The 16,787-nt window shown below is 44.1% G+C and overlaps 1 protein-coding gene across 11 annotated transcripts in view; it reads left to right on the top strand.

The window, feature by feature from the left end:
- Window positions 1-16,787, top strand: part of ARID1B (AT-rich interaction domain 1B) — a 396,315-nt gene that overhangs the window by 152,583 nt on the left and 226,945 nt on the right. The window lies entirely within an intron of this gene.

The following is a 16,787-nucleotide window of genomic DNA, read 5'->3' as shown; positions in this document are numbered from 1 at the left end:
ACACCTCACCAGTCTGGATTTCTTCCAGGTAAAAGCAGGCTAAATAAATGGGAGGTTTGAATAAATTAATATTTAAAAAGAACTATAATTTGCTTTTAAATAACTCAGATGTTTGTGTGTGAAGTGTTTCTAAATTGAGATCTTCAGTCCTGTTGAAGTAAATGGATAATTCTAAATTTATTATAGCTGAGATATTTGCTTAGTGGCAATGTGTTATTTTTAAAAATTCATTTAAACACATTTCTTTAAGCATATACTCTACAAACTTTTTCACGTAATATTCTGAAGATTTCCATTTAAAATATGGGGGAAATGAATTTCAACCCATTTTTATGTGACTGTCAATTCCCAAATAATTAATGAAAGAGAACTATAAAAAATAGGCACTGGACAGAATTGAAGATGAAGAGAGGCTGAAACATAACTGATTTGCAGGATATTGGTTTTGATAATAGAAGGATAACTATGATCTATAGTTGATAAATGAGGCTCATTAAGCGAGGGATGATAAATGCACATACTCCTGGCTAATAGAAAAGTAGGCATACAGATTTTGCTGTAACAAATGAGGGACTGGAAGGTTTTGACCCAGCTTGCTGCTCTGAACTACAGGGGCCCCTGGAGCCTTCTTCATGGACCAGAGACAGTCTGCTCTCACCTTCCAGGTCTGTCAGCGGCAGAACCACACCCAGGCCTACGCCCGTCTGACCAGAGGGGCCCTGTCTGCTCACAGAGGGGAGAGCAGCAGTGTTGGGCGTTTGTATAAACCACAGAATGCAGTGTGTGCGAGGAATTCTGACATCGGGGCCTGGGGCCTCGGCTAGGAGGATCTGTCAGCTGCTCGGCTCCTTTAGGTTTTAACTTTATCTGTTTTCAATGCAAGAATGAAAAACGAAGGATGCTCAGGGTAGCTTTTCTTATTCTAACCTGTTTCTTTTCTTTTTTTTTTTTTACCAACAGTAGTTCTTGCCCTACTGAGCTAAGGAGCCTCCTTCCTCCTTTCCTCACTGCTGTCTGCGGGGGTGAGGGCTGGTTTCCTCTAGACTATGCAGAGGTCTTCAGTGTATTTTACTTAAGGTTGTCCACGTTAGGTGGGAAATAGATTTTAATTTGCGATTGCCACTTTGTAGGTGACTAAAGACACACATCTGTTTTATATAACAAGAGACATATAACCAGCAGGAGCTCATAGTAGCATCTGTGGACTGGTTAATTGGGTTTATTTTTCTTTTGGACTGGAAGTAACTATTTTTAATATTAACTGTCAGTTTAGGAGCTCAGAGGCCGTGGAAAGCAAACTGGTAGATGAGAAATTTCCAGATCGATAGCACAGTCGGTGCTTTAGAATGTGCGCAGTGTCTTTCCCGTGGAGAGCCGGCGGGACCCTGGATGTCTTCCCAAATAGGGGACCGTCGGGGTCCATCTCAGTAAACCAAGGGTTTCACTGGGGAGGAATAAGGGGAAGAATAAGCACTTCAGGCAGCAATCCCACATCTGGGAATACATGCTAAGAAAGTAGGTTTTACATAAATGCATAAAAATATTTAGAGCAGATTTATTGTGAGGTTATAACCTGTAAACAATCAGCATGTCCAAACACCGAAGAGTGATTAAGAAAGTCTTGTTGCGTTGATTCAATAGCCTGACACTTTTGACCTATAAGTGGCAATTTCACATCATTCAACCCAGTGGACTTTCAACCTCATGAAAGTTATTCCATTGAAAATAGGAGAAAAATGTGTGAAGACAATGCAGAAATAAAGAAAAGAACCCACAAAAGGGTGGCAGGTAAAATACAAAGGACAAAAATTTCATGTGTAATATAAATTCAGACATGTAAAATATGTTTCTGTATTGATAAAGATTAAAATAAAACAGAAACGTCATTGGAATAGAAAAGCAGAAACAATAAGAATATTAAATATCTATTCACGTTGTTTTATTTTTGTGTGTATATGTATGTATAGATGCACACGTATAAATTTAAAATGTGATGAATGAAGGTGATATTAAATTATAATTAGAACCCTGTAAAAGTGGTTTAGTAGGTTATCTAAAATATTCTATTTTATCTAAGTCTGAAAGAAACACATTAATCTGTATCTCTGTGGGAAAAAGAAATTCACTGATTCGACTTGTAAATAGAAGTATCCGGTAGCAGCCATCCGAAGACGGAGTGATTTGCCTGCTGGGACACTGTGGGTTCTAGGAGGAAAAGTCCCAGAACACCTATTTATTCTTGTTGCTGCAAGGTGCTTAATTACACCTGAAAGAGCCTTGAAAATCTTGTGTTGGAGATTGCGGTGGGGGGGGGAGGGGATACTCAATCTTTCTGTTTCTGAGTCTTTGGCAGGAGTTCTAATTCTGTCGCCTCTTCTGGGCCTGATTTCTGAGTGGACTGGTAAACAGCAAGGGTGTAGGTAAAACATCAGCTGGAGGTGGTGCCGTAGACACCTGCTGGTCCACGTAGCCACGGCTGTATTGTAACAGGCTCCTGGGTGTGCCGTGGACACCTGCGTGCATGGGTGCACCCGAGGGTAGCTGCTGGGGTTGTAGGAGTCAGGATGGCTATTCTCTAGTGAGAGCGAGAGCCCGTCAGTTTCAGGGGCTTCATACAACAAAACTGTATCCTTCATTCTTGCTCCGCGGGCAGCGTAGTTTGGCAGAACGGCGGTAACTCAAGGAATCAGACCAACAGAGCAGCCTCTGTCCCAGAGGGAAGACAGCACCCTGGGGGCCTTTCACTGGTCTGGGCATCGTTACTCACCGTTGACTTGTCAGAATTAGTCACAAAGCGCTACCGACCACAAGGGTGCAGAAAGTGCAGTCCTACTGTGTGCCGGGAAGGCAAAGATGTGGAAATGCTTGACTGGAAATGTGGTAGTTAGTGACTACCACAAGGCTCTTCTTTCCTCATTGTTTTTTTTTTAAAGATTTTATTTATTTACTTTTAGAGAGGGGAAGGGAGGGAGAGAAACAACAAAATGTGGTTGCCTCTCATGCGCCCCCTTCTGGGGACCTGGCCCACAACCCAGGCATGTGCCCTGACTGGGAATCGAACCTGTGACCCTTTGGTTCACAGGCTGGCATTCAATCTCCTGAGCCACACCAGCCAGGGCCTCGTTGTTTCTCTTTAACAGAAGCATGAGATATTGAGATGTGAATATGTCGTCTCTGAGAAACAAAAAACTTGTCACTCTCAGGACAGGGAATTAATACATGTAGAGAAGGATCTTACCTGAGAGCAAAATTTTTATTCTTCACTCACAGTGTGGGATTTTAGAGGTATCCCTGTCTTTCTTATCTTTTTCTTTTGCCTTCTCTAAATTGTTGTAAAATAACTGAATGGTCTTGTTTTCCTTTGTTTGGGTCAAGAAATTTTAGCTGAAAATTGTTACTGTGTGAAAGAAGATTATTGGCTCAACAAGCCTTCAATTTTCCGTGAATAGCGCTCCCACCCCCAGCTTCAGGAACATGCCGTGCATGTATGCTATTTTAAAATACAGACTGTAATTTACAACAGGCAGTTTGATGCCCCGCTGAACTTTGTTTAAGCCAGGGATAAAAGAGGGGAAAGAAAGCTTTAAGCCACGAAAAAGTGACTAAGCTTTCTCAACCACTCTTTCCCATAATGCAGCCTGTTAAAAAAAGAACTGCTTCCAGGTACTGGTGCTGCCTTTCCCCAGGACCTAAATTTCCTCCAGTGCCCGATTGTGATGTGGGTGTCTTTTCACTGTGTCTCATTGCTGGGCCATCGTTTGCGTTTCCTCAGTGTGCTGCAGGGCGGTGCTCGTTGCCAGTGGAATCCGTGTGCAGGCATGTGTAGGCATTGTCCGTGCTCAGTGTGCGGAAGAACGTGGATTCTCAAACTCAGTGCACAGATTTTAGCATTCAGTTATCGATTGTTCTTTTCCTGGAGGATCTTGATTTAAATAATACCTGCCCGTTAGACTGGAATGACATGAGTAGTTAACTGAAATATTATTTACTATGAGATCATTATAAACACGATTAGGCTGAAGTAGTTTATAGCACTTGTCTTTTTTTCCTCCTCACAAAAAAGAAAATGAACAGCTTATAATGATTGCATGGAAGGATGACTGTGTTTTGATAAAATAATATATTTCAACCTGGAGAGCTGTTCTGACAGGGACGCTGAATGATAAACAGGGCTGCTTCCTGGCTAAGGTTCTGGTCCAGAGCCATTCATGCAAGGTCTCAGGACCTTTCGTGTGCTTCTCTGAAAAATGAGTGTGAGTGTTAACAATCTCCAAGCCCGTTGAACCTCCTAACTGCAGTGTTACAGGCCTTTGTTAGTGTAGAAGGAGAAAAGCACTGATAAAGCGAACTCTTTATCTGCAGGAGGAGGTTGAATGAGACGTGCCGCCAGCTCGATATCTTAGTGACGGTTTCCCATGCTGGCGTGCCATCTCCTTTAGGACACGTGTCGGGATTTTGGGTTGCCTAATCGAGTGCACGGCCTTAATCTGCAGGCCTGCGAGGGCCGCGGGGTACCCTGGGACTCTGTCTCTAACAGCTCAGAGGTTGCAGAGCTGCCCCTCAGTTTGGGAGTCTCACATATTTGAGATGTATTTGAGTGCAGAGAACTCCAGGGAGGAGGAGAAAGGTTCGTGGGAGACGTTGAGAAGTATCCTTGACCCCTGAACAACATGGGGGGTTGGGACACCTGTGCAGTCGAAAATCTGTAGGTAACTTTTGATTCCTCCAAAACTGGAAGCCTTACTGACAAAATAAACAGTTGATTGGCACATATTTTCTATGTTACATGTACTATGTACTATATACATACAGTTACATGTACTATTTCTATGTTACATGTACTGTGTACTGTATGATTACAATGAAGTAAGCTAGAGAAGAGAAAATGTTAAGAAAAATATATGGGGGGAGGGGGAGGTGGAATAAGGGACAGGTTACTGAAGGTGAAGGGGGAAAACCAGGACAAAGTAATAGCATCAACAATGAAAAAATTAAAAAGCACGAGAAGAACATACATTTACGGTACTGTATGAGTTTTTGGAAAAAATGTCACATACAAGTGGGGCCCGCACAGTTCCAAGCCATGTTGTTCAAGGGTCAGGTGTCTTTTTTTTTTTTAATTTAAGACTTTATTCATTTATTTTGAAAAAGAGGAAAAGAGAAGGAGAAAAACATTGAACGTGACTGGGGACTGAACCTGCAACCTAGGCATGTGCCGTGACCAGGAATCAAACCAGTGACCTTTTGGTTTGGGGGATGATGCCCGACCAGCTGACCCATACAGGTCAGGGCCTGTGCCAGGTATCTTTAGGACCACCTGGTGAAGTGGGAGGTAGAAAAGACGAAGACGGAAGCAGCAGCCCCGGGACAATGAAATCTCGTGTTTTCTTTTAAATCTTGTCTTTAATGCCTAGTTCCACTGCACCGGTGGGAACCCGGTGGAGACAGTTTTCTCAACCAAGATGGTCTTGCCACGGTCGGTTTTAATTTCATGATGGTGGAAGGAACACTCCAGGTTGACTTTGTGTACCATGAAGTAACTGAGTAACTGTGTACTTCTTAAACCAAGATTTACTGCAAGTAGAAACGCTAGCAACCCAGAGACTGGGAAACCACCGGTTATTTTAATGAGCCAAAGCCAGTATCGTGGGCAACGCCCCCCGCGTTTCTGCGTGTCAAGTCCGTGAAGCTCACTGGCATCTCTGAGGTGCAGTGGCACGTCACATGTCTCGCTTTGTTGCTCCGCTTTCTGTCCAAGCACAATGCACCCAGGCAGTGCCATGCGCTGTCCCGGGTCCACACTGCGAGGCTTCTCAGAGTGTCCGGAATGAGGGAGCCTGGTGAGCAGTGAGTGAGTGACGAGCCATCGCCGCAGTGGCCCGTCCCCATCTGTAACTTGGACCCTGGTGCTGATGCTCTGTGTTTCTACAACATTTTCTGGTGTAAGTAGGGATCTTAGTTGGACTTCATCTTTGCCATGGATGTGGCTGGTGGAGTACAACGCCCTCATTCCCTCCCTCCGGTGGCCCTCAGTCCGCATGGATGGCTTTTTGTAATCGTCTGTACATGGAGGAAATTTGGCTCCAAAATAATAACTGTTTATTTATTTATAACTTATTGGACACCATCTTAAAAAGCCTTATTTCTTTTTTTGAAGATTTTATTTATTTATTTTTAGAGGGGAAGGGTAGGAGAGAGGGAGAGAAATGTGAATGTATGGTTGCCTCTCATGCGCCCCCTGCTGGGAACTGGCCTACAACCCAGGCATGTGCCCTGACTGGGAATTGAACCGCAATCCTTTGGTTCACAGGCCTGCGCTCAATCCACTGAGCTACACCAACCAGGGCAAAAAATCTTATTTCATATAAGGGAAAATTTCCGTTAACACTGGAAACTACTAGTGAAGGTTGGAGTTGGTTTCAGGAGAAAAGAATACCCAGAGATTTTTATGAGGTTAAAAAACAAATCCTGAATAACTGCTTGGATGCTAAAACTCCTAAAGAAAAGCATTTTATTCTTGGTACTAACTCTTCTTTTTTTGTGTAGTTCTTGATGTAAGATGTAAGATATTGCCATAAATAGGAATTGATGTTGAAAATTGATCACATTGGCTGTAGCTTTACATTTCATTTAAATTCTCAGAGAGGATTTGCAGACTATTCTAGCAGAGTTTACATAAACGCAAAGATCATACCTGTAACTTGGACTAACACAAGAGTGCAACCTAAAGAAATAGATGAAATTAGATGCACTTCCATGCCTGTATACAGGACTCATGTCTGCTCGTTCTCTTTGCCATTAGAATCGTGGATCCCGTGTTTGTTTCCGTGGGTGGGGACAGGTTACTTTCTGTTACTTTGCTTGGCTTACTCTTGAACGATGCAGACTTCATTCTTGCACGAGTGCATTGCGGAGAAACATTCCTTAGTTAAATTTGTTTCATTATAGTGTATTCTTTTCTGAAACCTATTTTGAATTTCTGTTTGTGGGTCTGTTGTACACGTTTAATGCCTTTCCTTTTCTTTTTGAAGGCGCGTGACTGTGGGAGGGGGGGTGGAGAATATGGGTTTGGTTTGACGCGGTTGGGGAAGACACTCCCTTTTATTTTGTAGATATAGTTCACCCCTTCAAGCACCATCATTTCCTGTGATACGTTTGGATTGAAGCATAGAAAGTGGGGCTTGTCCATGACCTCCGAGGGGGTGCTTGTTTATATTAAAATCAAGCCTCTCCCCACCCCCATCCCTCCCGTTTTTAAAGCACTGTCATTTCACTGCTACATAAAGAGCAAAATAATATGTGTGTACTTTCTCACATTTAATTTGATTCAGATTTTTAAGCTCTAATTCCCAGATGTGAAAAAAGAGACTCAACACGGCAGCACACGTGCCCCAGAACTCAACAGACAGGCATCAGAACGCACCTGCAGCTCACGGTGTCCTCGTCGGCCTGAGCTGTCGCACCCAAGACTTGCTGTCCTTCTAAATTAAACTTTCTGTAAATTTTGATTGAAGTCATGCTTGTCCTTGAACAGATACAAATGTGTTCAGTTTCCCCAAATACTTTTGCTTTTTCACAGTTACTATGTTTATGTTTTCCCTCGCTAGTGTGCCTACATGTTGACATTCTCAAGGCACAGGATTTCGCTTTACACAGAAAAATTCAATTACATTTAACAATCATTTATTGATCACCTTATTTTTAAGGTTTTATGTTGGGTGTGGTAATAAAATAATAAAATTTGAATTATTTCACTAACTTACTACTGGTGCTCTTTTCTGTAGCACATTTCAGCAGTAAGAAATCAACAAGGAAACATACCTACATTCACAGCGCCTATTATTTAAAACTTAACACATTTGCTCCTCTAATCTTCAGAGAACCACCTGTAGGATCTTCAGAATTGGTACCTTCAGCAGCACGTCTGATTTCACAGAGGTGTTTTGTCCTTTTGCGGGAGTCTTGAGTATTTGAAAGCCAGGGAGCAGCGGCAGCTGTGTGAGAATGGTGTTCGCGGCTCGTGCGGGGGGTGCTCCGGGGGGCGCTGGCCCAGCGGCATCTGCGCGGGCGGCTCGCGCACGGAGCAGGCGGCTGCCAGGCGCTCTGCAAGCACTTGATTCCAGCACAGCAGCCACGGTGCCTGCTTTCTTGAGTAACTTCATGAGGGATTTTATTATCTTCGCTACTATTTTAAACTTAATTTTCACTTCCTGTTTTTGTAGGGTTGCAAACAAGATATTAAAGCCCTAGCCATCTTTGATATAACTCTAGCCCTTTTTTGTGGGTATCAGATTTTGAAAACTATATCTAAATAGGTACATTATAGTTGATGAAGCACATTAGAATGTACTGTCAATTTAGTTTTACTGCTTGTATAGTTCACCTTTACCCCTTTGATAAAACACATATAAAACCTCCATGTATATATAGTCACCCACACAAGTGCTCAATAACTGTCAGCTTCGCACCCTTCATGGCCCTCCTCCTTGGAAACTGCCTTCAGCCCACAGGGCCTGGTAGGGATGCGCCCAGACTCCCATCTGGAACAGAGCCATGCAGAGTCCCCAGCTCGGTGGCAGCTTACTCGTGCCCCCTGCTCTGTCTTGTTGACTCCTCTCCTGTGTATCCATTGTTGAATCCCACTACTGTGGACCTCGTTGGACTGCAGTGCATTGGTGTGAATACCGCTGCATTCTTTTTGACTCGTATTTATTTTTATTTGCCACATAACAGAAAAACATGAATGTAAGAAAACTGCACTAACATACATTGTAATTCAAAACAGTTTCTCCAGTCTTATGCTGCAATTTCTGGTTTAAGTGCTGCAGATGAAATTGTTGGGGAAGGGTGGGTTGGGGATAAAGAGACAAAATGCTATAGGGTTCATCTCATGGCAACCAGTCATGAAGAATTTCTGATGGACAGTGCAGACCGTGGAGGTGCACTGGTCATTCAAACCGCAGTGCTGGTCAGTGATATGATGCTCAGCTGCACTCCCCACGTGGCTGTCAGAGCTGCGTGGTTAGCTGCAAGGCGGAGGCGACCAGGGTTTACTTTCCCCACGCTCTTTACGCCTTGTGGTGGTATCAGTGAATAGTGAAAGCCCCTAAGAGAAGACAGAGACAAGAAAAAGAAGGCATACTCAAAGACACAGGTAGAACTCTTTGCTTGCAGTCAGGTCTGCTTTAGATAAACCGCTCAGATTTTGCCAAGAGTTTTCAGATTTCTGAGACAGATAACCGTGTGAAAAACCGTGGCTGTCCAGGAAAAACCAGTTGTGACCGGTAACACATCTTCAGTGGGAGACTGAAGGTGGGGGCTCGGGGAAAAGTAGGTAACACTTTTAAGTCAAATGAGAGAGAGAGAGAAGGCAGGGGGGCAGAAGGAGGATGGGAGCAAGCACGGGGGCTTGTCTAAATAATTATATTGACGTAGGAAACACACCTTTTTGAATTCTGCCTTTTTAGGTGACATTAACCAAATCAGCTGTTGTAAGTCAGGTGCTATTTTGAAGGCAGTAGCACCTTGGATGTATCTTATCCTGGTGTGTTGGGGTTGCTCTTCCAGGCAGTTGTGTTTATTGATGTTTAAACTCTGCATCCCAAATAGGGAGCTTTTGCAAATGGCGATTTAATACCTCAGCCATATTTAGGCAGCAGCGGTAGCTAGTGAAGTGGTACCCGGACAAATTACAGAGGAAATGAATGTGACTTTGTCCTCGTAAACAGATTAAGACATTTTGCTTTTCCTAATATCGTGTGCCCTGTTCTGTCTTATGCTTTGTGTATTATACTATCACTAGTTTAACTTTTGAATTTACCTGCAGACCTAGTTTCTTATTAACGATCAAAATACATAAGGTTTAATGTAATTAATGCATTCTCTTAGCCTCCCTGCCTGAAATATTTTTTTTAATGCTGTGGCATTCTAATATAAGGGTATGTCCCAGATACTGTATAGCTTCATATTTAAGAATATAGATCTGTTCATCTACAAAGTGTTTAAAAACATCTTGGATGAAGTATTCTTTCAACATGTGCCCCTGTGAATTATAAATAAATTTGTTTCTTTTTAAACATACCAGTGACCGCTTTTAACTGAAAGAGTCCTGTTCTGACAGGACGTTTTCATTTCCTCAGATGTTTTTATATGGAATTTATAACCTGTGTGCTTCCAGAAAGGGTCTCAGTTGACCTCCAGTAAAACATTTCTGTAAACTGAGACCACTCAAAGTGGAGTACAATTAAAAAAATGTTTTAAGGAGGGAGAAGCCAACAAACCATTCAGTGTCGTGAATAACTGTTCAAGTCCAGGATTCAGCCCTGATGAGTTGGCACAGGGGAAAACAGAGGCTGCGTAATTATTATTAACATAAAGTGGAAAACCTAAGTTCTGGAGGAAAAAATATCACTCTTCTTCTATTTTATAAAAGGAAATATTCTATAAAAGAAATGTTAAATACGAGTACTCCTGTAAAAATAATGAATAGCGATGCCAGAATACGGGTTTTTCAGGGTTTTTTTGGTTTTGTTTGTTTTAATAGTGTTGAAGAAGTCCTTCCATGTCACCTGGAATGGTGTCCCGGGCTCCTTGGCAGCCTCCTATCTAAGAAGTGAATGAATGGCTTTTTATTCCAGTACTTGTTTAACTTGACAAAACTATGATCCTAACAATTCTGTCCAAAGGAGTAACTTATTGAGCATGTTTTCATTTCATCATGCTTTTTAAAAGTAATCATTTTGTAAGCGTAATTTATGTAGCAGGATGAAAAGTCATTTAGTAAGGAAACAGGTCAGCTGTAAAGAGAATCTCCCATAAACTTCTGGTTTTCGTTTTGAGGCATAGGTAACAAATGTATGTGGTAATTCAGCATTTTTCTGTTGCGCGTTTTTATGGGAGGAGATTGCTAATATATGGGTGTTAGAAATCAGGCTCCAGACCGATGAGACAGGTGATGGCCTAAGTGGTACAGTGCGTGCATTCCACTAATGACTTAATAGTTATAACTGTGCCGGTTTCTATCTTGCGGTGAAATTTATATGATTTATTTTCTTGCACATCTTCACTTGATGACTTGAGTACATTATGAAACTGGAGTTGTCTTCCTCAGGAGAAAAAGGATTCATTCGTAATCCGTGCAGCTCCTTTTTGAGGTTTAGTGAGAGGAATGTGGAGGCCGGCATGGTTCCAGCCTCCCTTGTTGCCCCCCCTTAAACAGCCCCCTGCTGCCCACCCCGGCCCCAGGTTGGCCATGGGAGAGATTTAGGACTGGCTGTGTTTTGGTTGCTGTGCCTTGTATTTGGGGGGGCAGGTAGGGGATGGGCAGCAAGCCAGAGAGCTAGTTGGGGGCAAGGAGTTTGACACCAGCTCTGATTGGAACCCACAACTGTCTTTCCCTTTTGGCCATTCGTCAACCTTTGGGGAGAAGGGGAACAGAATGTATTCTGCAGATCTGCTGAAAAGAGGCTGCTGTATTTTGCTTCTGTCATTGTAAGGGGAATTGGACTTTTAAAAGCCCCAAACTGTAAGAGAGAGTGCAACAAAAAGAATTGAACATGTTTATTCTAATAAGACAGTAGCATTTTAGTAAAACTGCCTCTTTTCATTTGTGAGCCAGTGTATAGCCATTTACAACTTCCAGTGAGAACAGGTCCTGGTAGTGGGAAGTTCGCCTTGCAGAGAATCTTCAAAAATATTTTCACATCAACGTTGTGCATTTTATTACCTCTAGGAAAAGTACTTGTTCAGGATCTTGTGGCTCTTCCAACTACAGGGCTTGTGCTTTTAAAAACTGTTCAGCTGCAAAGTCACGCAACAGCACTGCCTGGGTCAGCTTTATTCCTTTATGGGGTGTTTCTCTTACAGACACGAGACCCTGTAAATGGGCAAATTGTTTTCCAGTCTTTCCCTTCAGAGGACTTAAAGAAAAATCTCCAGTATTTGGGAATAGATTGGGTGGTTGGAAGAAAGCTCCCAACTTTGGGGGAGCTGCTCTCCTGGACCTGAGGTGTGCAGATCGATTTTGCTCCCTTAGCTTGAAACAATTTTGACAAATGCCAGAGTTTTGCCAGCGAAGGAGTAGCAGTTACAGAGGTGGCTTTGCAAGTCCCTTGGAACAGCCCTGCACATCTTCCGTCACTTCATCTGAACAAGAGGGGACAGCAGACGCTATTTTTATGTTCTCCTGGGAACAAGGAAAAAGGAAGGCGGGGTACTTCGTACCATGTAATTTTAAAAAACAAATGGGATTCCATTGAGACTCTTTCTTGTTTACTTTTTGTTTTACTTTTGCTGTTTCCCAGTGTGTTTGACTAATGTAAATCTTCCCCCAGGAATATGAGAATATGTGGTACAGTCCGCCTCATAACCTTCCTGGATATTTTTATAATTTATCATCAGCTGACACCGCCTGGGTAGAATATTCTTACCACTCCCTCTGGCTGCTGGAAGTCTGAAATTACATCTTTGTCTTTGAAGTCAGGCACACTGTTAGCGTTGCTATGGCGACGGGGTGGGTAATGGCGTCCACAGACAGGAGATTGGTATTTAGCGTCTAAATGCTGCTGTACACAGGCCTTGATTTTCAGAGTGGCTACTGAACTGTCCCCTTTTAGTAAATGTTTAAAAATTACATTTTCACATGGTCTTACTAGATTAATAGTCATGGTTTATTTTATTTTAACTGCAAGGATAAAAGCATTATTCCATTAAATGGGTAGCTTTTCCCTCCCTCTTTTGGTTTATGCATTATTAACACTGGCTTTCCTGTTTTGCTTGTAACGTTTTATAGGCTTTTTCAAACATGCAGTCAGATTTGCTCTGTTGCCCCTTTATTTTTTTGGACTTAACCCATTATCAGCTTGATCTTGCACAATTTCAGAGGCAACAAAGTTCTAAGGAACTAAGCTTTTAAACTACTAAAAAATGAAGTGTGTGTCTGTGTGTGAATTGAATTTCAGCAGTAACTTCGTTTAAGATGTTTTTTGCTTGTCTCAAGTTTCTGTTTAGTCCCTCTTCCGTACCAGACCCTCCCGTGCCAGATGAAAGGGAAGGCTTTACAGTTCCTGGAACTTGAACTAACAGCCTCTTCCTTTCTTCAGTCTCTTCGGTCTGAGACCCTTTACTCACGTAGACATATGATTTGTCGATTTTGGTTTATTTTGTCATTAGAATAATGTTCCGTCTAAAAAGTTTCTATGATATGTACATGTCCCTCCCTACCTGATATATGACTTGCCTCTAAAATACTATTTTGAATACCTGTGATGTGCAACTCTCAACCTCGTGAAGTATTTTATTTCTAGTCATTTAAATTGGTAGGAGATTCTTCCTTCTGTTAATTCGAAATGTTTTCTTGGATTGTGTTCTACTTCTGCCTTCTTAAACCATACAGAATAAATCTAAATTCCTCTTCTATAATATGGCTGTTCAGATATTTGAACATAGTTTTCAGTTTACCTAGGTTTTTACTTAGCTATTTCCTTTCGCTATTTTCCCGCTATGTGGTTTCAAGTCCCTCCACCGCCCTATTCTTTTTTCTTTTCTTTTTTAGTTTGAGAGACAGACCGACATCAGTTTGTCATTCCACTTGTTTACGCATTCATGGGTTGCTTCTCGTATGTGCCCCGACTGGAGACAAACCCGCAACCTCACCCTGTCAGGACGATGCTCCCGCACTGCGCTGTCCAGCCGGGGCCCACCACTGTATTCATAGCTCTTCGGTAAACTTTATTTTGCAGAAGCATTTCCAAACACGAATCCTTAACTCAACTGAGCTCTCCAGAGGTGTGGCCAGTGTGGAGGCCTGGACCTCCCGCTGTGGACCATGGCGGGGCTGGTGGCCCAACCGACGGGGCTGCCTTGAAGACACAGACACGAGACTGTTCTGTCCTGGAACCTGCGCGCAGGTTTCACGAGGGCCGCTGCCGAGCACGGTCTCACTTGCCTCGGGCCCGTGTTCAGGCCTGCTAACACGTCTTTGGATCCCAAATCTAACATGCGTTTCACTCTCTGTTATTCTTACCTTTGCGTCATCTGTAAATTTCTATCTCGTAATAGCTATTATTATAAAAACGCAAGGAGGCCGACTGCGGGACTTTCTGACAGTCTGGTCTGCCATTCTTCCAGGTCTGATCGATGTAGAGCTCCCACACGTTCCAGGCCACGCCTTACACAGGAACTGTGGCACTCTCTTTGGCCGCAGGCAGGGTCCTGTCGCCGGTGTCGTGGTGCCATTTCAGCATTACCCGTGACTCTTCCAGTGAGATAATACACGGGAAGGTGGTATCATACTGAACGTTAGCACGTCATTTGCTATTGAGAGAGTTCCGTCTTCATCAAACCTAAATTTGGGGTCAGAGGAGAAAGTCTGCTTTGTACACCAAGCCGTGCCCTGTCCCCTGTGATCGGCGTTGGCGTCTTCCCTGAACACACCAGGAGCGGCCAAGACCGCCCTGCAGGGCGGAGGAGGAACCCGTGCCCGTCCCCGGAAGGGCCCAGCACACAGAGCCTACATGTCCTGGGGCTGTGGCAGAAGGCGCTTCCCCTGGTGTTAGGATTTTCTAAATGAAGCGGTTCCATTTGAGGGGCCTCATATTTCAGGGAATGGGGTGCTTGGTCCTGGAAGCCCAGAGCCCATCCCATTAGCACTCAGCTGGGGAGAGCGGCCGGGGATGCAGGGGTTCCTCCTTCCATCACGCTTCTCTGCCTTCGCCTGTGTGTCCTGCAGGCCCGCGGCTCTACTCTCTACGTCCAGCTGCCCAGGACCAAGGGGCTGCTGGGTGCTCGGGAAGTTGGAACTGGCGTAGTCTTTTCCAAGGGTCCAGACCTCCGGGAAAACACGCACTGGGGCCTGGCGTTAGGGAGGAGGTCAGGCGCCCTTCTCTGCAGATCAAGTGGGCTTTGCCTCCCTGCTCACCACTGCCTGTGGGCCCCTGGAGGGGAGGGCAGGGTGATCCTAGGGGCTGCTCAGAGCAGAGGCATTCCTTTTTGAACGGGCCCCAGGTCCTCTCCTGTATTCATGGACGGTAGGGTAGGCACACCGTTTCTGCTTGGACTTGTAATAAGCCATCTCCCCGCTCGCCACACCCATGCCTCTCTGCACAAGCCAGGGCTCTGGCTGTGGAAATTCATATGGCATTAGGCAGGCCACTTACAAATTTAAAAATTGCCCGTAAGTTTTATGGATTTGAAAAAAAATTACCACAGAGCAGTGCTGGTTCATGGACTGGCAGGTGGGCACTCACCCTCTCGAGACAGTCTCTAGGGGTGGTCTTCCTCTCTTTAGTCGCCCAGGAGGCCCTGTGTGATGGCGACCAGTTAAGCTTCCCTAATTGCCCGACCATTTTGGCTTGAATTTAAGGCGAGGGACGAGTAAGTTCTCACTCCAGTGAGACTCTTAGTGTGATTTTCATTAAGGGAGTTTTGGCAGCCGAGCACCGTTCTGTTTGCGGTGTTCGTAGCAGAAAGCGTGCGCAGGGACTTTGGGTAATCCAGATTGGCGCTGTCTGGTGGGGTTCTGGGCAGCAGGAAAATACCCGATGTCCGCCTTGTCCAGTGTGTGAGCCACTCACCATATGTTGCAGTATAGCACTTGAGATGTGCCATGTGTGCGGCGGAATTTTAAATTTTAATTAAACTTAATGTAGTCACATGTGGCTAATAGCGGCCATACTGGACAGTGCAGTTGTGGATTATGGAGCCTATGCAGTCATGTTTTATTACAAAGTGGATTTTGGTGAGAATAACAATATGTTTATATTTGTTTACATGATGGCACGTAAATCATTGACTTGTAGTATATGCTGACTAGCATTTGAATGCCTCATTCATACATGTGTACAAGAGCTTGAAGGTGCAAATCTATTTTAAATGTAGGGTTTACCTGTTGTGGGGTTTTGGAAGCCAAGAGGCCAGGAATCAGGATAATTGTACATTCAGTGAGTGAATGTACTTGCACCGCACTTGAGGACTGTTTTAGAAGTTAGAAGGCTGACCTGCTTACGTGTCTTTCCTGTGCATATGAGCTCGTGAGTACCTGTGTTTACTGGAAATGGTTATTCCAGTGACAGTTGCCTTAAGGATGTCTTCTGGGTGTATGTGCGCATGCCCCCCCTCCTTCCCCCACTGCCCTTTCCCGTGCCACACATACACACCAACATCAAGGTCAGATGCAGCTGTGAGGAGTCTGGGCCCTGGGGCACAGACGGCAGGTCAGGCAGCGTTGCGACCCACGGGGAGCGGAGTGTGTTGTGCAGGGCACAGGATTGGTTGCCCGCACCACTGCAGACTTACGCTGGATTTTTAGGATGTGGACTGTAAAGTGCCCTAACGCCTGTTGTGACATCTTTCTCCTCACATGGCCGTCATATCTGAGAAGTAGCTTCGGGTTAAGCCTGTGGTGTTGTTAAGCATATAGGTGGTATCTACCGATATTTAGCTGTTTATTTTTTTTCCTAATTGTAAAGGGCATCAAGAGATGCTTTCTTCCATGAGTCTCAGATACAATTTCGTACTAAAAGTAGGCGGCAATTTGGGGCAACGTAGGAGTTTTCAGACTGTTGACTTTTTCAGGCTGACTTCCTCATTGGCCAGGCAGGTGACGATGGAGATGACGATACAGAGAGCCTGGCGGGAGTCCACACTGCCGGCGTCCCGAGTCCCCAAACAGCTGGATTTCTGTGCTCTGTTAAGGAATTTGCTTGTGGCACTGCCTTCCTTTTATGTATAAAAGCAGCCACTTCATCTGCTTTTTTTAGTGTTCTGCATGTTTAGGATTTTCACAAGAA

The sequence above is a fragment of the Artibeus jamaicensis genome, unplaced genomic scaffold, assembly GCF_021234435.1.
Source record: "Artibeus jamaicensis isolate MK-2021 breed Jamaican fruit bat unplaced genomic scaffold, CSHL_Jam_final contig_497, whole genome shotgun sequence".
Lineage (NCBI taxonomy): Eukaryota > Metazoa > Chordata > Mammalia > Chiroptera > Phyllostomidae > Artibeus > Artibeus jamaicensis.
Note: the sequence above shows the minus strand (reverse complement) of the source record. Positions and strands in the feature narration are given on the sequence as shown.